Raw genomic sequence first — 25305 nt, forward strand, 5'->3', positions numbered from 1 at the left:
TAGAATTGTCACCATGCATTTTGTAGTACCCCCATACAAATTAATGGGTACACATGTAGTTACAACATACAGAGGACGCATGAGTACTTAACAGTTTCCACAATAATTGTGCAATAATGAATGTGATATAACTGCTGTGAAAATAATGTCTCCACTTCTCCAGTGGCCCACCATGGTAGCAGGTCTCACACGATGGCATATTCATCCAAACACAGATAAACAATGGGAGAAAGTGCACTGACAACGAGTTAGTATGACTCCATTAATTTTGTAGAATCCAGATGAGTGGGTGTGGCTCAAGTATGTCTAAACAGTTAACACACATTCTTGTTATAAATATGTACTAGAGTTGCAACATTATAATATTTAAGTACAACAATACATGTCTCCATTGCATCACTATCAAATGACACTAAGTGGAGGATATTGTTGCATCTCTAGTATCAGTAGTATGTAGACTATGTACACTCCATCGGTACAATCAAGGAAAAATCTGTCTTAATTAATATCCACTGGCATAATGGAACTGAGTATTTATAGAAGAGAATATATTTCTAAGATGTGTGGACAAAATACAACACATTACAACATGTGCATGCAAGAAATGCTATGTACCATTTTAGCATTCCAAATCACCACAATATGTAAATACCAGTCAACAATACTGCATAATGCCCATCAGTAAACCTGAAGAGGAAAAGTTACGAAAAGTAAAAATGCATATAAGTACGTACGGTTAACAATGGTGAACAATATTAATGTAGTTAACAATATACACTGGTCACTTTATGGCCAACCTTGTGTCTATCTACATATGTGGCTTAATATGAGGTAATATTCTCCTTAAAAATCCTGAAAAAAATCATTGTAACCAGTTACACAAGTTACAAAGTTACAACTTTAGCTACTAATATCTTGGTTGCAAAGTTATAACTTTAACTACTAATATCTCAGTAATCTTTTATGCCTTTAGCTGCTAATATCTTACTACAATCGATTAAAAAGGTATTTAGATGTTGTGAAAATTTATCTTGTAACTGGCTTCAGAATTTACTAGGTTACAGTGGAGCTGGACTGAATGGCACAACATAATGTGGGAAATTACAAATATTTGAAGTGGTTAAAGCAGATGACAGTGGCCGCAACAAATTGCAATAGATTACAATGGAATGCAATAGGTTACAATGGGGTAATTACAATAGGTTACAATGAGTTACAGTAGGTTACAATGGGCTACAATAGATTACAGTGGGTTACGATAGGTAACAATGGGTTACGGTAGGTAACAATGGGTTACGGTAGGTAACAATGGGTTACGGTAGGTAACAATGGGTTACGGTAGGTAACAATGGGTTACGGTAGGTAACAATGGGTTACGGTAGGTAACAATGGGTTACGGTAGGTAACAATGGGTTACGGTAGGTAACAATGGGTTACGGTAGGTAACAATGGGTTACGGTAGGTAACAATGGGTTACGGTAGGTTACAGTGGGTTACAATAGGTTACAATGGGTTACGGTAGGTTACAATTGGTTACAGTAGGTTACAATGGGTTACAGTAGGTTACAATGGGTTACAATATTTGGTTACAGTAGGTTACAATGGGTTACAGTAGGTTACAGTGGGTTACAACGCATTACGGTAGGTTACAATGGGTTATGGTAGGTTACAATTGGATACGGTAGGTTACAATGGGTTACAGTAATTTACAGTGGGTTACAATTGGTTACGGTACGTTACAATGGGTTGCAGTAGGTTGCAGTGGCTTACAACAGATTACAGTATGTTACAACATGTTATAATGGGTTACAACAGGTTACGGTGGGTTACAAGAAATTATGGTTGGTTACAATAGGTTACAACAGGTTATGATTGGTTACAATAGGTTACAGTCTATTATGAACAGTTACAGTGGTTTAAGGCCTGTTCCAATGAGTTATGATGGGTTACAATAGGTTATTTTTGGTTACAGTAGGTTACAACAGGTTATGAGTTACAACAAGGTACAGTAAGTTACAGCTTGTTACAACACTTCCAATAGTAGAAAAATATGTATATTTGAATATGTATATTTGACTATAACTTCTGATTGACAGCATTCTGTTGTTTTGTATTATGATATTTTTAATTTCCATGAATCAAATGGAAACTATTTGTGTCCATGTCAACCACAATGATTATGCCACAATATACATATTGTAAAACTATATACTCCTACACACTTTTGAGTTTCTTCTAACAATTGAAACTACACTCATTCAGCTTAAAAATTGTGGAGTGAGAGTTTGGAATTTGTTTTTAATGGTAGGTTATATACTTTGAAACAAATCAACTTATTATTATTATTTCATAGTAAACTGAAATTCCATTATTTTCCACTGAAAAACTGCTAAAACTGCTCTCAGATTCACCTTTAGAGGGCCTAATTTTCAAAAATTTTCTGGGGGACATGCCCCCAGACCCCCTAGGTTCACATGCTAGTGTGTGAATATAGTCACTATTCCAAATAACTAATTTTACCATGAATATGAATCTTACATTGAACTAGGGGCCTTGTGAGAAGGCTTGGTATCTTCCAATGTCTGGCTAGTTACCTGTGTCCCTGTCCAGCTTAGCCCCCTCTTTCAAAAAATCCTAGATCCACCCCTGGATGTTGCTGTTGCAGTGTTGTGGTGTTGCTGTTGCAGTGTTGTGGTGTTGCTAGCTGTACATGTGTTGCAGTGTTGCAGTGTTAGGATTATCAAAGGCCTTCTAAAAACTTATGTTTACACATTACAGCCTTTCTGGAGCAGAAAGAAATGTTTTATTAGCTCTAAATAATAATACTAGTCTATCTCAAATTCCTAGCACTAGCTTGCATGATCAATTTTAGTAACAATGATTTTTAGGTGGCAGGGTGGTGTGGATGAAACTGGGATTCAACTTTGCCTGGCTTAAGAATATTGGTGTTTTAGTTTGTAATGCTGCATCAAGTTATACAGTATGCTGCAATATTGTATTTTAAGGAGAAATTTAGTGATTTGTGTAGGTTTACGTGCACACATTTGAGTGCAATAATAATGTTGGCTAATGAATATGGGTTATTTTACTATTACAGTTACAGTGAGTGATTTGCATATACTAGAGTGCAATATGATTTTGTCTGTTATGAGCAACCTCAGCTGCCTAAAAAAAATAGCTAAAATTTCTGCAACAGTACTACTATTGCATTTCACCCCTACCTAAATTTAGCTGAGCAAATCTTGCCATGTACCAGAAAATCTTGCCATGTATCTTACCATCTGTCAAGATCCGACAGCAAATCTTGAAACTCATCTTGCTGGTGAACCGTTGCAGATGAAATTGCCGAGAGGATACGTTGTTGCTGCTCGTCGGGACCGCTCCCGCCACGGTGGTGGCGTTCTTCTGTTATGTAGAGATGACCTACTGGTGGATTCTGTTGACTGTGAGGAGTATTATGTGTCTGTGACTTCTGAGATCATTGGTGTGTGTTATCAGGAAACTATAATTTTGTGTATCTATCGACAACCTAGTACAACTGACATAACTCTAATTGATTCATTGACGAGATTTCGTATTGCTAATAGGCATTGTTCTGTTATCGCTGTTGGAGATTTTAATGTTCCTGACCGTGATTGGCTGGGCAGCCCTTTTACATCTCCTGCTGGTGCTGCTCTGTGTGGCTTTTGTAAGATGTTTGGACTCTCTCAGTTAGTTGAGCAGGGACTCGGAGGGATGCTATACTGGACTTAGCGATAAGTGAGCATGCTGGAACTGTTTCTTATCACCCACACTTAGGAACTAGTGACCACATTGCTATTTTTGTCCGTTTTCATATGAGTTTACATATGCCATCTTCGTTACCAATTAGGACACTATACCATTGGAAATCTGCTCCATGGAATCACGTTCGTGGGTATTTTCGTCGTGTTCAGTGGAATTTCTTGAAGTCAGAAACTATACCTGATGCTATTGATACTTTTGTTAATATTCTTACAAAGGCACGTAATCGCTATGTGCCCTCTACAATGCCTACAGTAAGGTGCCCTACTGTATGGTGGGATTGGAACTGTCAACGTACTTATCAACGGAAACTGCGAGCCTGGCATAGCCATGACTGGCCATCTTATCGTACTTTTGTTTTGGCTGCTAAGAGAGCTCAGGCTATTGCCTTCCGTGCTTATTGGAGATCACTTCGTGCAAAGTTGCAATCAGAACCTCCAGATCACTTATGGTGGAATCTCACCAAGAACATAAGCGGATTGTCTCAAGCTCATAATCGATCTGCCCCAGATGTTGACAGCCTTGCTTCCTTTTTTGCTCAAAAATTATCTTTGTCCTCTACTTTTGATCCTGGCTTGTCTACTATTCCACCGGAGTCTGATGTGACCTATAAGAAAACATGGAGGGTGAAGCTCTCTAGGGTTCGTAGTGTGATGAGTTCTCTAGTAGTGACAAAGGCCGTTGGCCCTGATGGTGTTAGTCCTTATATTTTGAAGTATTGTTGTGCTGAGCTTTGTAATCCTGTTTGTGTGCTGTTTCGTCGCGTGTGTAAGTCTGGAGAGTTTCCACTTTCGTGGAAAGTGTCTCGTATCACTCCTGTTTATAAGCATAAAGGCTCTGCTACTGACCCACGATATTATCGTCTGATAGCTGTACTTCCTACACTGACTATGTTGTTTGAACGTGTCATTTACTCACAATTGTACAGACATATTTCCCCTTATATTCCACCTACCCAATTTGGATTTATTAAAGGTACTGGGGCTCAAGATTGTAGTGCTGCATTAGTATTTACTGCTATTCAGGCTTTGGAACAACGAATGGAGTGTCGAATCGTGTCCTTGGACATCCGTGGTGCATTTGATAGTGTATGGTGGAATGGACTGCTACAACACCTCTGGAGCATAGGCATAAGGGGTAAGACTTATTCCTTAATGTGTTCCTATTTGAGGGACAGGACATTGTTTGTTGTTGCACATGGTGACACCTCATCTCGGAGATCATTTACAGCCGGTGTTCCTCAGGGTGGCATTTGGTCCCCTATATTGTTTAATTTGTATACACGTCATCTTTCGGCTCAGGTTCTTCATTGCGACTTGTTTTCATATGCTGACGATTCAACTCTTGGATTGGATTGGATTGCTGCAGCTGCTGAGCTGAATGCTGATTTCGGTAGGGTTTACTCATGGGGGCAGAAGTGGAATATCAATTTTGAACCTGACAAGTGCCATTCACTTTGTGTGTCACTCAAAAGGGATGTCGAGTTACACCCACCATTGTTTATGGGTGCTCTTTCTATCACAGAGGTTGAAGCGTTGAAGATCTTGGGAGTTCATTATGACTGTAAGCTTACCTGGAGCCACATGATTGATCAATTGTCCACTCGTGCTCGCCAAAGATTAGGAGCTATTTTTCGTGTTGGAGATTATCTTGGCCAGAGTGGTCTTATTATTGCTTACAAATCTTTCGTCCGTCCAATATGTGAATACAGTAATGTTGTTTTTATGGGAGCTTCTGCTACTCATTTACATAAATTAGATTTAATTCAGAGAATGGCTGAGAGGTTGTGTGGTGTTACCTTTTCCTCTCTAGCTTCTCGTCGCTATGCTAGCTCCATTGGTCTGCTGTGTAAATTGTTGGACCTACAGTGTCGAGGACCTCTCCAGGATTTTTGTCCCACTCTAACATCTGTCACTCATGCTTACTCCTTTCGTCATGTTGTGGATGACAGTTTGATGTTGCGGCAGATGACGAAATATAATTCATTGGACTTATTTATTAATGGTTTCCTGGGCATAATTCCCTCTCTCTGGACTACCATTCCGTTAACTTTAAGGGAGAGAGGTACAACTGAGGGATGGTCCACCCTTCGACACCAATTTCAAAGACATTTCACTGACATTTAATTATTTTTTTGTACTCAGCCATCATAATTATGCTATGTGCACTGTATTTGTTACAGTAAAAAAAATGTATAAGCAAGCCATGTGCTAGATGTCAGCATATTTTCCGGTTCCAAGGATAGCCACAGTTATGTACAAAGTCAGAACAGCAGCCGGACAAGCAACATTGAGTTCAAGCTATTACCTAGGCAATGTGCAAGCATTACACTGGCAAAGTAAGTTAGTTCCCCCAGTGCTTTAATCTTATGTGTTTATTGTTTATTTAATAGTTATACCACGGCTGCAAGGGATTTTGCTGATATATACACCCAAAGCCCGAGGGCCACAGGCCCAAGGGTGTATCAAGACACACAGTAGTGTGTCGTGCGGCCAAGAAAGCCGTGACCACACCATGAATATATTTACAGGAAGAAAGAAAACAGCTTTTCATGTGTGCATAGCTCCATGGCCCCTTCTCCAAAGCAAACCATTTTTGCATTATAGCTGTCCCCCAAGTAGGGCACGCCACACAGCAAATTTAATTAAATTCGCAACAGCCATTTACGAGATATGGGTGCTCAAAATTTTGTTTTAATTTCTTCGTTTTTTCTTCTTATGCCGTACGGGGGCTTCGATTTCTGTTCGCACACTTTGCAATAATTGCTATAAAATGCAAACATAATATGCATGTAACTTCATTTCCTCGATCTTTGGCAGAAAAGAAGAGTGTGTAATGGTGGATTCACGTACCAAGTTTGTTGTGAATCTGAGTAACATTCAAGGATTTATGAGTGTTTATTCACGTAAAAAAGATCAAACTTCTGTCATGGCTACAGGGTAAACCAAGTATAGAAATAACTTGAAAACTGGTGTGTAGATAGGCTGATCATCGTAGCAGTGCCTTTTGATAGCTTGGATAGCAATAGAATTACAGCAACAAAGTTATAAAGCAAAAACTAAGCAAGTGTAAAATCGCAGGATCAAGATACTCTAATAGAGCAGTCACCATGAGGTAAAAAAGGTGCGCAAAAATGTCAACGAAAAAAAACAACATATACCAGAGTTTGAACCAGGGACCTCCATACCTAACACCTGCATTCTTAACCACTGAACCACTGCTACCTTGGCTGATCACCTCACTTAATTTCTGCTTTATAAGCAAGTGCGGTTTTATTGTTTAGAAATGCAACTACTGAAAATCGGTTAGTGAATTGGACAACTGTCAATTGCCCCAGGGGTGGGGACAAGAAGCACTGTCAAATCCCCACCTGGGGTGTGGGGATGCCCGGGGGTGGGGGGTGGGACATGAAATTGACAAGTGCATTAGAGGCACCACAGAAGGTGATACTTTGTCGTACATTGTGACTGTTCCTTCCGCCATTTTTCTCTCTCCACTTAGCACCGATCTGCCAAGTTCACCCAACCATCAAGAATGCTCTATGTGTTCAGACAAGGTGATTTACCTAAGTTAGACATACTAATAGACCGCGGTTCAGACTTTGCTGTATGGCAAGCTCAGTGGGAATCGTACATGAGTCTTTCGGGACTGTCAGAAGAAAGTGCAGATAAGAAAGTGCAGATAAGAAAGTCCAAGCGCTAAACCTGTGTTTTTCCAGAGAAACTCTCTCCATTGTTCAAAATCTCGGCCTTTCTGATACTGAGAAAGCAAATCATAAGCACCATCAAAAAATATACAGATGGCCACATTAATGAGTCAGTGGAGCGTAGAAACTTTCGTAGACGTAGTTAACAGCCTGGAGAGACCTTTGATGACTTCGTATTAGCGCTTCGCGAACTGGTCAAGACATGTAACTTTTGTTCGAATGATTGTACACGCAAGAACATACGCGATCAAATCATTGAAGGTATCCTCGATGGGGACACAGTTGAAGATTTCTTGCAGGAGAAAGACTTGACCCTTGTCAGGGCTATGCAGGTATGCCAAGCCCAAGAAGCAGCTAAGAGACAGTGGGCAAGCATGTCTAGCGGATACCATGACTCAGTTGCAGCATTAAAAAACCCACCGCCATCCCGCAGGAAGCCACAATACCAGAAATTTGAGGTCATGGGCCTACTAATTAAAAATTAAATTGACATACAGTGTTGTATTGGAAATAGCGGTGTACAATGTCCGCTCTGTAGTGAAGGTAATGAAATATGTATAAATAGAGGCTAAATGACCCATTTGGTAGGATTGAAGTCCGTCTACATGTGGCAATACAGACTGTGGTTCAGTAGGCCCAAATGTATGGGTTTAACATACAATAAAGGTAGAGGCTATTTGTCCGGTTCCGGATGCCGATTTTACCAAGCTATTCGTCCGGCTCGGTTCACGTGAATAAAAACTTAGACAAAAAAGAGTCCTCAAGCAAAAAAAAAAGTTATGACCTGTCCGGGAATCGAACCCGGGGCCTCCAGTGCGTGAGGCAAGGATCGTAACCACTGTGCTACGTGGCTCCCAGCTACCAAATTCTTAGTTTCTACCTTATATACGTCATTCAAGAAGAAACCTATATAAGAAGAATACCCAGTGAAGAAGAAACCAAAGCTGAACGCGACGCTAACGTGACGTTTTCCTGTTAAGCACAATGATGACTTTCACTGTCTGTATGAAGGTAAGTTTTTGGGTGAGTATGAGGCGAGCTAGGGTTGCAGCGAGCGAAGCGAGCGTCCCGGCAAAGCCGGGCCAACCCTAACTCGCCTCGAACTCACCCAAAAACTTACCTTCATAATAATGTGTTTGATACTCGAGTTATGGGTGACACTGTCGGACGAATAGTACCAGACGAACAGGACCACGCGATCAGAACCGGACGAATAGCCTGGTGAAATCGGCGTCCAGAACCGGACAAATAGCCACTACGTACAATAAACTCACTCACCCTACGAAGAAGGTTGAATTTGTTGGGACCCCTGTTATAATGTTGATGTAGACAGATTGGAAAAAATCCAGCGTAGAGCAGCCAGGTGGGTCATCAGTGATTACAACAGAACTAGCTCCGTGACACAAATATTAAATCAACTATCCTGGCCTACCCTACGGACACGACGAAAGATATCTAGACTGCAACTGCTCCACAAAATCCTCCATCAAGACATATCCCTATCAATCCCCCCATATTATCAATCTGTAGAGAGACAAACAAGACACTATCATCCCTTGCATTTTATCCTGCCCACACCATCAACAACATCTTATCAACAATCATTTTACTCAAGATCAATCAAAGAATGGAATGAACTGCCTGTATTTATTATAGAGATGACAAACTATGATGAGTTTACAACTAATTTGATATCACACTTTACAAACAATCAACACCACATTAGTTAGTATATAATTGTACCTAATACTGTGATTCCCTTTTTTTTCCTGGGCACACCAGCTGTGCTGACTGCCCAGTAATCATAAATAAATAAATAAAAAATCATTTTCACCTTATTATTAACGCGTAGGCTAAAACCTTCGCTAAATACAGCCATCTACTTGTGGTTCCAGGCCGTCCATAAATGTCCAGCGATGCTCCAACAAATTAGAAACTGCTTCAGTCTTTGACGTATTGCCTACGTCATTCGTCATTAATAGGCAAATCCAGTACTGACCTTACTTAGAAAGCTCAGTCCAACTAATTATAGGTGTTCTGTTTTCTCCAGCACGTAAACTATGAAAGTAGTAGTTAGCTGAAACCGGCGCCAAATGAGATAGTCTACTTTTCAGGGTATATTAAAATCACGTACATCGAACTAGAAAATGCTTGTAATAAAATCAGCAGATTATGATGGGTGTTCTTTTTTAAACTAAGGAGTTTTGAGCATATATGCACGTACACAGTGTTAGCATGCTCTCGTCTGGGGGGGTCTGGGGGCATGCCCCCACAGAAGATTTTTTGAGAATTTACCCATCTAAGGTTAAATCTGGTGTAAATTTGGACCATAAATTGCTCGACTAGTTATGCTAGCGATAATAACAAAGCAAAACGACTGAAATATGATGTGATAGACCAGCTTCCTACAGGACAAGACACTTATGGCGTACGCATTGTGATACAGACTACATTATAGTCAATCAACTCAATTAATTTAAAAATGCAATACTGACACGCACGCATGCATGCATATTATAAACAATCATCAGTTTAGTCGGTGACTTGTGGCTTCCGGATGAATGGTTTTGTATAGACGAGCTGCAGGCTATAAAGGAACATGTACTTGTAAATTACAACAGAAATTGAAAAAAAAAAGAAACAAAGAAACAAACAGTTTATATCTCACACCATGTTCCTTAACTGCATGAGAAAGTTTAAGCAAACAAACAGTTATTTCAAGTATCCCTTTGATGTGGTTAACACTCTAATTTATGAGGTATAAATGTGCCATGATTAAACTATGCACACACAGACACAGACACACACTACATACACAGTATGGCTTTGAAAGTGTACTAAGTGGAAGCAAATTTTGAGGTTAGTGCAAGATAATATTGTGGTTAGGGACTAAATGGCTTCAAACCCTTTGGAATGTATTGGTTTCAATCATTAGACATTTATTCCAACATATGCATAGCTTTAAAAACATCACATTCAAAAGTGATTGTATTATATGAATATTTTACACAGGTTGTCTACACTAATGCACACAACCAAAAAATGTACTAAATTTCTGGTAATGACTCAGCCAGGCAACCTCCAGTCACCCACCAACCTGTTCAGGATGTGGTAACAAGCCTCACTTCGGAGGTCGTTCATGGTGCCCTGCCTTTGGCCTGTCTTGTAACATTTGTGGCAAATTGGGTCATTTTGCTAAGGTTTGCCGTAGCAAACTGCCACAGCCAGATACCACACCAACAGCAGTTGGTGCCAATGCTCTGTCACTCCTTTCCACCATCCGTCACGTGACTGCCACTGATCCTGCCCCCAAGATTACTCTCAATATCTCTTCACTTAATGGAGCTACAGCCGCTAGCGTTTTGCCAGACTCAGGGGCAGACATCTCTGCAGCTGGTGAAGAAATACTAGTTCATCTGAATGAACACATTGATAACCTCCTGCCATCCACCACGGTCCCCAAAGCTACTAATGGTACGGAAATGCACCCTGTAGGAAAACTGCCCATCTGCCTTAAACTCGGCAACACAGAATTCTCCAATGACCTACACAATTATCCAAATGTTTGCGGAATCCTTATATCATGGAAAGCCTGCAAGAACCTACCAGACTGTTATCCACACCCACCGGCTTCCACTAAAGCTATCTGTACCACAACCCTTGATGAATCACCTATCAACATCATCTCCACTGATGCAGGCACTTCCATGCTCACCAAAGACTCCATAAGTAATGAATTCCCCAGAGTATTCGATGGCATTATTAGAGCTATGGATGGTGAGCAATTCCACATCCACTTGACAAGTGGTGCCAAACCATTTTGTGTGACATCTTCCCGATCTATACTCTTCGTATATCGTGATAAGTTAGCTACAGAACTAGAATTGTTACAGGAACAGCACATCATTGCCCCTGTTACTGAACCGACAGATTGGTGTGCCCTCATTGTAGTTACCTCCAAAAAAAACAGTGACTCTATCCGTATGTGTGTGGACTTGTCCCATTTGAACCGCTTTGTAAGACGAGAAAGATACCAGTCATGCTCCCCAGCAGAGGTTGTAGCAGACATGGCTGCAAACAATGCGAAATTCTTTACAATGCGAAATTCTTTACAGTCTTAGATGCTAGAAAGGGATACCATCAGTGTCCATTAGATGCACAAAGCCAACTTTTGACAAGCTTCATAACTCCGTTTGGTAGGTTCAAATACCTTCGGGCCCCTTACGGTATATCATCAATCTCTGAACATTATGATCGACGCATGGCAGAAGTGTTCACAGGACTTAGTGGATTTCGAAGAATTGTTGATGATATTATTATATATGATAGCAAGAGTAAATAATGGAAGAGAGAGTATCCAACTGCCATATACTGCATCAAAAATGAGCACAGTCAAGTAGAGAAGCCATCCTGTAATGCTTTCTAATAAACACCTCGTTCTAGCTCAGACTGTTTGAAGTGCCCAGGCATGATTTGAAGTCAAACAGTCTGAGCTAGAAGGTGTTTATTACTTCATTCAACACTTACTTTGATAGCACTACAGGATGGCTTCTCTACTTGACGTGCTCATTTTTGATGCAGTATATGGCAGTTGGATACTCTTTCTTCCATTATTTACTCTTGATGATAGCGATGCCACACAACATGCTGCCCATGTCAGAGCATTTCTTCAAAGATGTGTCGACAAACAGATTGCTCTCAACTCAGACAAGTGCCACTTCTCCCAGAGCACTGTTACCTTTGCGGGCTTTCGCATCTCCAGTGATGGCTACCAGATTGACAAAGCCACCACTGAAGCTATAGGGCATACCTACTTTCCGGAACGGGACGGGACGGACACACCAAACAACCGCACTGATCTCCGATCCTTCTTCGGACTAGCTAACCAATTGTCTGCTTCCACTAACACTATCTCTCCGTTGCTTACTCCATTCCGACCCCTCCTGAGCACAAAAAGATGACTTCCTTTGGTCATCCACTCATGACCAAGCATTTCAAGCAGCAAAAAAACACCTCACAGTTGCACCAATTCTATCTTTCTTTGACTTGCACAAACCCACTAAACTGTGCACAGATGCCAGCCGCCATGGCTTAGGCTTCATATTACAGCAGAAAAACCCTGATGGTAAATGGAACCTCATACAAGCTGGTTCACGCTTCCTCTCTGACACCGAGTCTCGATACGCCTCGCAATACGCCATCATAGAATTAGAAATGCTGGTAGTCTGCTGGGCTATTCAGAGATGTCACCTATTCTTAGCTGGACTACAGCACTTCCAAGTTGTTACAGACCACAACCCACCAGTGCGAGAGGTGGAACATGGTAATTTTAGTCCTCTTGTTTTTTCAACTTCTGGAGGCATGGGTGCCTCCACCACTGTGGCTTACAAACGCCTGGCCTTCCTCCTATCCTGTAAGTGGAAATCACCGTACTGTAGGGTGATGAGCTGGCTTCGCTGCTGTCTTGGCTTCTCCTTATTGCACTCTGCCATCATGTGCATAAGGGGTTCTCGCTCCTCCTCTGGTCATCCCTTTAAGGATCATGTTCCAGCATCAGTTGACCTTGCACTGGGGGAGGGGCGTCTTGGGGCCGTTTAAGCCCCATTTCCTTCTTTTTTTTTCTATTCTCTGTTCTGTAGGTTCTGTTTCAGTAGCTCTGTAGGTGTTAGGAAAAGGCTAAACCCATTTTATAGAACATCTTAGCGTAGAGTAGAGTGTGGTGGATGGGAGTGCCAACTTGGGCCGGTTCTTCTTTCTTTAAATAAAAAAAAAATAAAGAACTAATTCCTATCTTGAACAACCACAGTCTGGATGAAATCGAAAATCCCCGTTTACAACGCCTACGCACTCGAGTAATGGGTTACAACTTCACTGCTATATGGCTCAAAGGCAGCAACAACAATGTACCTGATGCATCGTCCAGACACCCAGTGTCAGAACCATCACCCTGTGACATGTTGGCTGAAGTGGACACTTTCAATCAACCAGAACCGTCAATCTCAGAGATTAGGGCCTTCACCACCTCTACTCAAACCAATCCTCACCTTGAGACATTGCTTAAGGCTGCCAAGGAAGACCCCGAATATCAACAACTACGAAAGTTTATCCTTGAGGGATTCCCCTCACACCGTTCACAATTGTCTGACTCATGTAAGAGGTACTGGTCAGTCCGGGATCACCTTACCATTGATGATAACTTAATAGTATGTGGGTGTCGCTTACTCATACCCACCAAATTGCGCTCAGAAATTCTCACTCAGCTTCATGAGTCCCATCAAGGATCAATTAGAACCAAGCAGAGAGCACGCCTCTCAGTTTACTGGCCTGGAATAGACAATTATATTGACAATGTAATCCTCTCCTGTAAACAATGTCAAGACCATCTTCCAAGCAACCCTAAAGAGCCTATTATCCAAAAGCCACAACCAGCAAGACCATTCCAAGAAATTGCTGTAGACCTCTGCTCACATGCAGGGCGCACATACTTAGTTATTGTGGACTGCCTCACAGACTCAGTGGCGGATCCGGGATGGGGCATTTGGGGAAAATGCTCCCCCCCCCCCCTTCAAGAAATTGCATACAAGATCGAGATACTCTAATAGAGCAGTCAATTACTCTAATAAAGCAGTCACAATGTTCATGAGGCAGTGTAGCTTACCTATGAAGCTATAAATAGTATTTTATTTTACATAACAGACATGATATAGTTGGTAAGGATAACTAGCTATTATTGTTGTGACCTTTTTTTTTTTTTTTTGGTCTTCAACTGGTTTTCAGCAAATTTTTTTGGTCTTCAACTGTTTTTCAGAAAGGTGCCCCCCCTCTTTCCAAACTCTGGATCCGCCCCTGAGACTGGCCAGCTGTGATATCTCTAGACCATGGTACTACATCTCAACAAGTAATCGTAGCTATCCGTCAATCCTTCTGCCGCTCAGCCATCCCAGATGTTGTATGGTCAGATGGTGGTCCCCAGTTTACCTCAAAACAATTCAATGACTTTGCTAGTCGATGGGGCTTTCGTCACGTTGTCTCTTCACCCCGCTACCCCTAGAACAATGGGAAAGTTGAAGCTACAGTCTAATCTATGAAGAAGCTACTACGCACTTGCTGGACAGGGAGATCACTGGATTATGAAAAATTCTGCAGAGCTCTGTTGCAGTACAGAAACACTCCCAGCAGAAAAAATGGGCTATCTCCTGCACAAAAACTATTTGGGCATCCAGTGCAAGACATCCTACCAGCTCACCATCGTGCCTTTTCACCAGAGTGGCAACATCCTCTTGCAATGGCAGAACAACAGCATCAAGATAATCTGGCATCATCTGCTAAATTCTACAATCAACATGCCCACACACTGCCTGACATCATCGTTGGATCGCATGTTGCTGTCCAAAATCCCCAAAGTAAAGCTTGGGTATCGTTACTGAGATCAACCCACGACGTCGCTACTACCAATCAGGGTCTTCAATAAGTCTTCTGGTAGGATTTTTAGTGCGGGAGGATCTGCGCAGAGGTGGCTGTGATGGCTCAGGTTCTCCTTGCATTGTAAGTAGTGTTTTGTCTGGGATTGACAGTGGAACACGGCGACGAAGAAAGCGGCGATTGCCGCGAACTAACACTCTGCCCCCTTTTATTTTGTCCTCAGCAGGGTCAGCATCTATTACCTACAAGTACTTCAGTGCTTACTGCACCATTGGTGTCCCTATTATCTTCAATTGTACCACAGCTATCTTTGCCATCATTGATTCAATCATTGACAACATCTGGTGGAAGTACATCTAATGGTATGTAAGCAAGACCGACTACTGTGAAAAGTCAGCAAACATTTTTTCTTACCATCCTTACTAACCGAGTTAAAAAGTGTTCAGGATGTGGCCTAGCATTTCGTGACACAGAAAATGGAACTGCTCCAGATTACATTTTAGGTCATATGGAAAGGGATTGGTATCCCAACAATGGACAATTGCAACTAGGCAAGGAGCAGAACAAATATTATCACTTACAGAAAAGCTGTATCCTCCAACGTTGCCCACTGTATCGGTTTCCAGTAGACTTCAGAAACCTTGATCTTGACTCAATTATTACAAATGTACCGCCAACAGTCAAGGAAGCTCTTTCCAAGGAATTTGGACTTTTATCATAATACTGATCATAATAACTGACAGCTGAAAGTATGATTTAGGTATTGTTGTGATCGTGACCAATACACTAACGTACATCGTGACCAATACACTATCGTACCCTCTCATTTTTTTACTGTAAATGGTTATAAAAAATTATGCTTGCTAATGGCATGACATATTAATCTTATTGGGTGCCTAATAATGATTGCATGTAATATGTGGTCAACTTGTGGTCTGGGCGGAGACTAGGTATATAATATGCGTACTGCATGCCTTGCAACTTCCGTTTGAACACGTGCATGTCTGTGCATACTCAGTAGATTAAGGTCTGCGTAATTTGGCAATTCATCTTTACTAGTTGGACTCTAGTAATCTGGCGTATAAGTAGCCGATGCGCGAGACTAAGTTATTATTATATTTTATTACTGTGCAAGACCTCAAAATAGAGTATAAAAGCACACTATAGTTATAAATTAAGTAAGGATTTAAAATGTTCTACGCTTGATGAATTAATTACAGATTCCGGAAGATTGTTCCATTGTCGAATTGTTAAAGGGAAAAAAGGACTAGTTAAGCACTGTAACTACATCAGTGGCGTAGCCAAGGGGAGGCATTTTCCCCCCCGTCACTAAGTGATGTTTTTTTTAAACTTCCGTCACAAGCTTTCCAGTAACTAACACGCATCCCAAATTACTGTTTGTTCGCTACTACGCAAGTGCACACAATATTCAACTCGTTTGTGAATGGTGATAATAATACGATGATTTCTTGCGCGTTACAAGCAATTATTAAAACGATGCGCTAAAAATAAGGTATGCCCCAATCCCCAGGGGTTTCCCCGTGTAGACTATGCTTTCATCGATCGAAAATATTAGACACAATTCTATATTTGGTCTACAATTCTCACGTGATAGTGCATTTTTGAATCTAAAGACAGATGACCCGCTCAAAGTGACTTCGCAAGAGTCGCAACTAGTGATATGCAATGATGCTACAAACCTACGAGGTGCAAATTTAAAAACGAACGATGGTATGCAGCACCATAGATAGGGTCCGCAAACCGAAAAATCGATATCTTCAAATCGACTTACAAACTATAGTCATGTGTAGGGGTAGGTCTAATCAAGAAAACACTAGAGTGGCAGCAAATTTCGTCCGTCTCTTCTAGTAAAAATAACGCGAAATACCTTGAATTCAATCGATTTTTTGCCGTCATATACGTAATTTGCAATGTTATTCTTTTGGGCCAAAACTCTCTCTCAAGCTTTGAGAGGTTGTCCACTCTTACTATGGAGTATAGGTAGTTTAATATAATTAATTAATATTTGGTGGTAGTGTCGCGAACATCGCCGATCGGCGAAAAAAAAGACATTTCGTGATCTGGAGCACAGCAGACTTGCAGGAAATACTGCAACATGTACTGCAGTGATCACCTCCAAGTCAAGTACCTGTGTGCAGAATATGGTATGGATTGAAGTTTGTTAACCATCTGGCTGAGACCAACCTCGTCAGATTTAGGAAAAATTCCTCCGCGATCCAACAAATACTGCAGTCTCATGCACATAAGCACCTTTAAGTGTGTTGAATTATGGAAATGATTACTCAGCACAACTACAAACTTCCAGCGAAGGCTAGATTACGAACACTTCAATCAATTACGGCAAGCGAAACGCGATTTATTGCACAAAACCAAGCCTCTCGTAGCTAATATATAATTTTGCAAAAATATTGTGGAATCTACTTGACAACTACTCTGAGTACAGTTAAATAGATTGTTGATCAATTTCAGTAACATTATGTATCAAAAATCAATTTCTGACTGTTCTATAAGAATTTCTGACTGCTCTATTGGAGAGTTTCCTTTAAGTTATACATATTATAGCTATGTTGCATTGGTGTAAATTTACCTATATATTAATGTGGCATATTGCATGCTATAGTAAAATCATTGTGCCTTTTTCTGAAAAATATCTTCTTTCTCATACTCAACAGGGTTAAAAAGTATAGTCTAGACATATAGCATCTGCATTTTCATTATGATATGCAATGTACTATAATTTTGGTATGTATATGCTGAGCCCATGCACTTATGCATGGGGGTAGTATTAGCAATTAATAATTATATAGTAGCTATCAAAAGCAGAAACCAAGGGTTTGCTCTAATTCCATAGGTGATGGTATGGAACAGTGGCTCTGACGATTACTGCGAGGATAAGTAAATAAAATCAAAAGTTGAGATATACGCCTGAAAGCAATCTTCAAGCCAACAGTTTAATGTATGTATATTTTGTATATCCTATCTGTGTGGGCCACTCTTATACATTCCATGTAATTTTCCAAACTACTAAAATTCTACCTCAAAAACTTCGAAATCAGGACCCAGTGTAGGACAAATTTTCAACTATTTGAATTTTGTGAAAAGATCTTAACATAGTAATACAACAATGTCATCACGATAATTACTCTAAATTCAATGACATGTGACTATACTGCTCTTATTAAAGGTTTGATCTAATCCATTATAACTATGTCAATTTTCAAGTTCCAGTAAATCATCCGATTGGCATCTCATTATAACAATTAAAATCAAAATTTCTTCCAAATCACAAATAACTAAACTTCATTTTTAAAGTCATGGAAGTAATACTATGATTTTAATGTCTTACACGGGATATGCAGGGACGTACGCAGGAATTTTGAAAAGGGGTTTCCACTACAGCTAAATGACTGTTATATTAGAGTAGTTTATATTACCTGACTGCTCTATTAGAATAATTCGATCTTTTCACCAAAATCATAATTCAGAACAATGCTATAATTGTTGCTATCATGTTAGAAACTATTATTTAACTAAGATAAAAGCTTAATTAAAATGTGTCCTGTTCCATGATAGATCCCAGATTCTGAAAACCTGACGTTTCAATTTCTTAATGTTTCAAGTAGTGTGTAAAATCCAAAGGGGTTTCCTGAAACCCCTGGAAACCCCCCTTGGTATGCCTCTGATATGATAATAGCTACTAGACATGATTGAGACTGAATAAGTTGCAATTGGTACTTAAGTACAAAATTAGCTACCAGGAAATATCATGGCTTTGTATGATAGTTTTCCATGCAGATGTGATTTCAAGGCATGTAAGAACTTGTCTGGGGAGCATACCATCTGACCTTGCATGTTACTGCATCTGAGTATCACATGAAAATAGATGATCAGATAATTATAAGCTCTGATTTAACTATCAAAAAGGTGAGCATGATTATAACTATGCTGCATGACCTGCATAGCTATAGCTATATAGATCTGTCCATGCACTCAAGACCTCTGGGCTCCATCCTTGCTACAGAAATGATCATCTTACTGTGCTCACAGTGATTTATAATCATATCAAGTCAACAATCAGGGGCGGATCCAGGAGATGGCAAGGGGAGGGGCACAAACAGACTAAGTTGTAAGTGGTGGGGAGAACCAGATTCTCTAGTTCAGTGCTGCTTTTTTTGAAGCAGCAAATAATTACCCTTTAGTAGTATCTGACTGTTAATTTTTGCCATTTTGTCTTTTTCAGATGGTTGTGAAGTCTTAAAAGGTGTTTAAAAGGCTCTGAATGTCTTAACAACTGAAAATTACAATTCTTTTTTGAGGCGCTTAGTACGAACGAAGGTGCTGCGTGACAGTTTCACAGCTAGTTGGACTTTGGTTAGCTTGGTTTCAGGTGAATTTGTAGTAAAATGTGCATATTTTCATGAGTTTCTTGGCCTGGCATAAAGTTAGCAGCTATTTTAATCAGAAATGTGTCTAACACAAGGGGAGGGATGGAAGGAGGGGGGGGGGCATTTGCCCCAAATGCTCCCTGGATCCGCCATTGGCAATATTATGCTGAGTTCCGTAAAACTTTCAGTTTTAGTTTTGCGCAATAAATTGCATTATAGGATAACCGTAAAATTTGCTGTCAGCAATTAAGCTATCGCTGTAAGTTTATACTAGCTCTGAGCAATCATTTCCATACTTCAGCACACCTAAAGGTGCTTATGTGCACAAGACTGCAGCATTTGTTGGATCGCGGAGGAATTTTCCGCTAAATCTGGCGAGGCTGCATGGTCTCAGCCAGATGGTCAACAAACTTCAATCCAGACCATATTCTGCACACAGGTACTTGACTTGGAGGTGATCACTGCAGTAAATGTTGCAGTATTTCCTGCAAGTCTGCTGTGCTCCAGATCACGAAACGTCTTTTTTTTCGCCGATCGGCGATGTTCGCTACGCTACCACCAAATATTAATTAATTATATTAAACTACCTATACTCCATATAGTAAGAGTGGATAACCTCTCAAAGTTTGAGAGAGAGTTTTGGCCCAAAAGAATAACATGTAACTTACGACGGCGAAAAATCCATCGAATTCAAGGCATTTTGCGTTATTTTTACTAGAAGAGATGGACGAAATTTGCTGCCACTCTAGCGTTTTCTTGATTAGACCTACCCCTACACATGACTATAGTTTGTAAGTTGATTTGAAGATATCGATCTTTCGGTTTGCGGACCCTACCATAGATTATATCTGCGGACTACAGCACACTTCTTTGTGGCTATATGTACTGATTAACTACATAGAGCGCCAGTTCATCAATACCAAGTGGCCGCAGTTGTGCTCTGCGTCATTCTTTTTAAATTCCGAGTAAAATTCTTAGAGAGAGCAAATTACGTGGGGGCGACTAGATTCAAATTTCAAACTAGCCATTCTCGAAAACAGTTTCAATCTGAACGAAACTTTTAGAACAGTTTAAATACACATTTCCCTACATGCCAAGCGAGTATTGCGGAAAACAACAATCTGGGTTTTGTATTTGGTCTCTATGTCGACTGAGGACGACTGAAACTTCGTTTGGTGCTGAAATCACGACTGTAGGGTAATCATGCATGTATGGTGAAATCGATGTTGTGAATCTTTAGGCGATTGAGTGAATACTGAAGCGATAGCAGGGCAATCAATGTTTGGAATGCACAAAGGAACGCAAGGCATACACCTGCGGTTGTGTCTAACCGCATGCGATAAAACTGAATTTTTTTTTAAAAATGAAACTTCCCCTTTGATGTCGGCAATCTCGATCGCGAAACAATCGGCATGGATTTGTTTCACTGCTTGTGTGGTAGTTACGATGAGTTCAACTTCAGAGTTTCAGAGGGATAGCGTAAGTGGCGGGTGAGTTACAGGAAGGCCGAATTTGACAACGTTCGTTCCTGTAAAATCCTCACGAGGTGGTCGCGTCATTTATTTCTGCGACGCGCGTTTCTGCTTTACTGGCCGCGCGACTCACTACCGTGAGTCTTGATAACACCAGCATGGCAGCCAAGTTTATCACTTTCTTCTGGTAGAAAACGATACAAATGTCTTAAAATCACGTGATTTTTTGTTGCAGCAGTTCGTAGGGTTCTTCATATGCCACAATATTCACTCTCAACATTGTTCAAGTAGTCCACCATCAACTCAAAGTATTGGTGGTTTGATTTTATTGGTCAGTTTCTGGTAGAAGCACGATCTGTGCAGCTTTTTGGGGACAGGCAAAATGTTTCTTCCTCTGGAGCACAGGACAAACAGAGCAGCAACTGTGCCGTGGGTCAGAAATGAACAGTACTAGATAAAGTACTTGCATGCGGAGTATGGTTATAATTGAAGCTTGTTAGCCATCTGGCTGAGCCATCTATATGCTGGAATTCGGCCAAAATGACGCGATGTTTGTAAATACCAGAATGGCTGATGCATCAGTGAGACAATCTCCAACAGCAAGGATACGAAGCTTATACAATACGGCTATCTCGCCCAGTAAACGCATAGAGCAATCCGATGCATGAAATAGGCACTCACGTGATCGAAATTCAAATCACGGAAGTACCCATGAAATCGCTTTCATTTCTGAGTAGGAACCATGCAGCAGGGGCGTAGGGAGGGGGGTTCTGGGGGTTCAGGAACCCCCCTGTAAAATTTAGACTTCTGCAAGCAGGATCCTAACACACCATTTAGTGTGGCAGGACAAAATGAGTGAGCAATATAGTGTAATGGCACAGCACAACAATTGATAAAACTTACATTCATCTCTCAGGGAAGGATTTACATAGGTAGCATGAGCCCTCTTCTAAACTTGTTTAAAAGATCGATATACTCTAATAGAGCAGTCAGGTATACACTCTAATAGAGCAGTCAGGTATACTCTAATAGAACATGCATGTAAATATCCATGTCCATATGAAGTTTTTCAGACATTCCAACATTAAATGCAAAACTTAGCATGACCTTATACTGCTATAGCTTTGGTGTGCAGTGTTTAAAGATATAGAGCTCCAGTAATTTATCACTTGTGTTATGCAAAATGAATTCATGCTATGCATATTTGTATAGTTATATTGTTTTTATTGTCATTTGTATCAGTGGATTCATGGCTCCTATACCGCAGTGAGATATAACCATCACTTACAGATTACTATTATGTGTCTCTATGTGTTATGCTGTCTGTTTCCACTAGGTGACTTTATCTGGTACTACCTTCATCCCATGGGCACTTAATGCATCATAATTAATGTACTTTTTGCATAAAATATAGCAATTTGCTGAGTTTTGATTTATTAAAATACTGAAAGTCTCTCAGCGGCTGGGGGCTGCGCCCCCAGCTTCTAGTAACTCAATGCTAGTGCTGGAACCCCCCTTCAAAAAATCCTGGCTACACCCCTGTGCAGTGTGCTCCTTTTGTAAATATTTATGTTAATTGTTCGCTCAGGCGTGGTCTGGGCCAGTGCAGGTGTGTTTTATGCTGTGATGGCATCATAGAGAGAATCTCAGACTGCTGGGCTAATCGAGATGCTGAACCTAATGCACACAAACTGATGCTTACTTGATTCCAAGTGATTTTAAGGTCATTGGAATAGATTATGGTTGCATTTTCCGAGATTTGAATATCGATCACGTGAGTGCCTATTTTATGCATTGGATTGCTCTATGCGTTTACTGGGCGAGATAGCCGTATTGTTAGGTGTTTATAAGCTTCGTATCCTTGCTATTGGAGACTGTCTCACTGATGTATCAACCATTCTAGTATTCGTTTGCAAAAATCGCGTCATTTTGGCCGAATTCCAGCATATAGATGGTTAACAAGCTTCAATTATAACCATACTGTAAAGTGTTAATAATAAATACCTTAGGATTAAGGAAGAAAATCCATCCCTCCTGGAGGAAGAGTGAGTGTGGCCCCGACTAGACATTGGGTGACCTGCAGTTCGATTCCTGGGGCTGGACGGATTTTTTTCCTTACTTTGGCCCCTTTTCTGTTACACCTTTCCAGCTACTGTATAAGTCATTAAGTCTAAGTCCTTGAAACTAGGTTAGGTAATCCTAAGGCTGCAGCACATGTTGTTGTAGACCTTCAGTGCTGGTCACTGTAAAGTGTTAATAATAAAAAAAATAAAAATACTCCGCATGCAAGTACTTTACCTAGTACTGGTCAGCTACTGGTCATTGCTGACCCACGGCACAGTTGCTGCTCTGTTTATCCTGTGCTCCAAAGGAAGAAACATTTTGCCTGTCGCCAAAAAACTGCACAGATCGTGCTTCCACCAGAAGCTGACCAATAAAATCAAACCACCAGTACTTTCAGTTGATGGTGGACTACTTGAACAATGTTGAGAGTGAATATCGTGGCATATGAAGAACCCTACGAACTACTGCAATGAAAAATCACGTGATTTTGACATTTGTATCGTTTTCTACCAGAAGAAAGTACCGTGTTTTTCAGGTTTCTTGCGAAAATCAAAGCATAAACGTGATCAAACACGTGATCTGTAATTCAAACATCTCGAACTTGCAAGGCATTAAAGTGAATATTCGTACCTTTTGCCGATCATTGTACACGTTCAAGTATTCCTAGTATGTTGCAAGTTATGTAAGCCTTGCTAGTTCGAAGCACGGATCACGTGTTTGATCACGTTAATGCTTTGATTTTCGCCAGAAACCTGAAAAACACGGTAATAAACTTGGCTGACACGCTGGTGTTATTTAAGTTACACTTAGCCTAACACATGACAATAGTTAGGTAGTTGATTGGAGGATATCGATTTTTCGCGTTTCGGACCCTACCTATGCCGTTGCAACTTGATATCGTTACTAAATAGACCATTATGGTATATGGTCACAGTACGTTATTTTGACCAATACGGTCTATGTTACTCACATGGTAGGTTACGAGGTTTTACTGTCTAGGTTTCTTCCTCTCGGGTTTCGTCGAGGTGAGCTTTGAGGACACTCGGGGGCGTTACTCTCTCTACTTTGAAGCAGAGCGTATTTCTATGACCATGATGTGGGTTGAAATTGCACAGAGGTTAGTTGTATGGCTGATTATCACGTGTGGCCTTCATCCATAGATATACAGGTTACTCTTTTTAATATTGTGGGTTCCCATGAGTCTATGTCAAGGGCTGCTTTCCTGGTCATCAGACAGTTGATTGGAAGTAAGTTATTTCATGTGTCAGTGCACACACCATGGTTGTATTCTGGGTTCAAATATAGTAGTAGCCTGGGCATCTGCAACCTGAAGTATTGTCTGTTTTGTGTACGTAATGATGTCTGTAGTGCGCATCCATCCATTTAGCAAGTGTATCGCAGGTCTTAAGTGGTAATGCATGAGAGTCAGGTGGGACTTTGTATGCCAACATCTTCACCTCTGAGATAAGCAGTGCTGGTACCACCACCGGAAGATTGCCTACAGTGACTCATTGAGTATGCGCAGGTCGCCACACTGGATAGTGCATGTCCCTGTAACTACGTAATTAATACAGCTTGCACATTCCAAAAGCACCAGCCTGGTAATAGTGAGGCAATGTTTCTCCAGCATTAATACCCAGTTGTTGTTGTTGTGCAAGAAACTGTTCTCACATTGTCACCTTTAAGTGGGGGGCTGCATGGTGTCAACTGAGGAAGCATCCAGAAGAGGTTGGTCACCATGGCATTCGATTACATAACCAAACGTTTTTCCATGTGTTAAACCTTATGTAACAGATAGGAAAGCAATGTGAGAAGACCCGTAAGGGCCCTAGGACACACTGGTATGGATGTACGATAGAGGAGGTGTCAATGTTCAATTAGTTCAACATGTGGTTCAACATTTGTTTGAAGCCATTAGATGAATCAAAATTTCTAGGTATTTTGAATTCTGAGTCTACAACATTCCTGTAGACATATTGACTAGTATGCAGGTTGGTCTGACCGTAATACTTTTTTATAAATGTTATTTGTCTTTATGATAACTAACAGAGTCTGTGTCATGTGGTGTAATTGGAGTTTGCCATAATTTTTTTCTAATTGTATATATACATTGTGCATGTACGAATGTAGTTGTAGTAATATGTATGGCAGTGTGCATGTGCGTGTGTGTGTGTGTGTACATGCGTGTGTGATATAAAAACCAGACAACACTATGGTGTACTTACTGTGACAATGCAAGGAGTACTGGCTTAAGATTATGATTGTGGCTTCAGTGTGTGTTTGGATAATTGTATGGGTGTGTACTATCTTAAAAATGTAATAACAGATGCAGCTATGCGACGGTACTTAGCGAGTACCAGAAGCCCATAAGCACCCCAAGGAACAAAGCAGTGTTTCAAGTGAATCAGTGTGCACATATCAGTGTCTGTGTCTTGTGGCCCCTGTAAGTATG

General features: G+C 40.7%; 2 long non-coding RNA genes across 8 annotated transcripts in view; one reads left to right on the top strand and one right to left on the bottom strand.

Moving 5' to 3' along the window:
• LOC136258746 (uncharacterized) lies at positions 1–23614 on the bottom strand. The gene is made up of 6 exons (XR_010702971.1): positions 23484–23614; positions 23088–23432; positions 22794–23032; positions 8768–9013; positions 616–687; positions 1–554 (listed from the first exon to the last, which is right to left on the bottom strand). It is a non-coding gene; the product is annotated as an uncharacterized lncRNA (long non-coding RNA).
• The window catches only part of LOC136258744 (uncharacterized), a 4463-nt gene continuing 2725 nt past the window's right edge, over positions 23568–25305 (top strand). For 2 of the 7 annotated variants that reach the window (XR_010702961.1, XR_010702964.1), the window contains exons 1-3: positions 23568–23970; positions 24022–24100; positions 25180–25296. This is a non-coding gene — a long non-coding RNA (uncharacterized lncRNA). The remainder of the gene's footprint in view (positions 23971–24021; positions 24101–25179; positions 25297–25305) is intronic. The other 5 variants (XR_010702965.1, XR_010702962.1, XR_010702960.1 and 2 more) reach the window with 4 other exon arrangements.

This window comes from Dysidea avara, chromosome 6 (assembly GCF_963678975.1).
Source record: "Dysidea avara chromosome 6, odDysAvar1.4, whole genome shotgun sequence".
Classification (NCBI taxonomy): Eukaryota; Metazoa; Porifera; class Demospongiae; order Dictyoceratida; family Dysideidae; genus Dysidea; species Dysidea avara.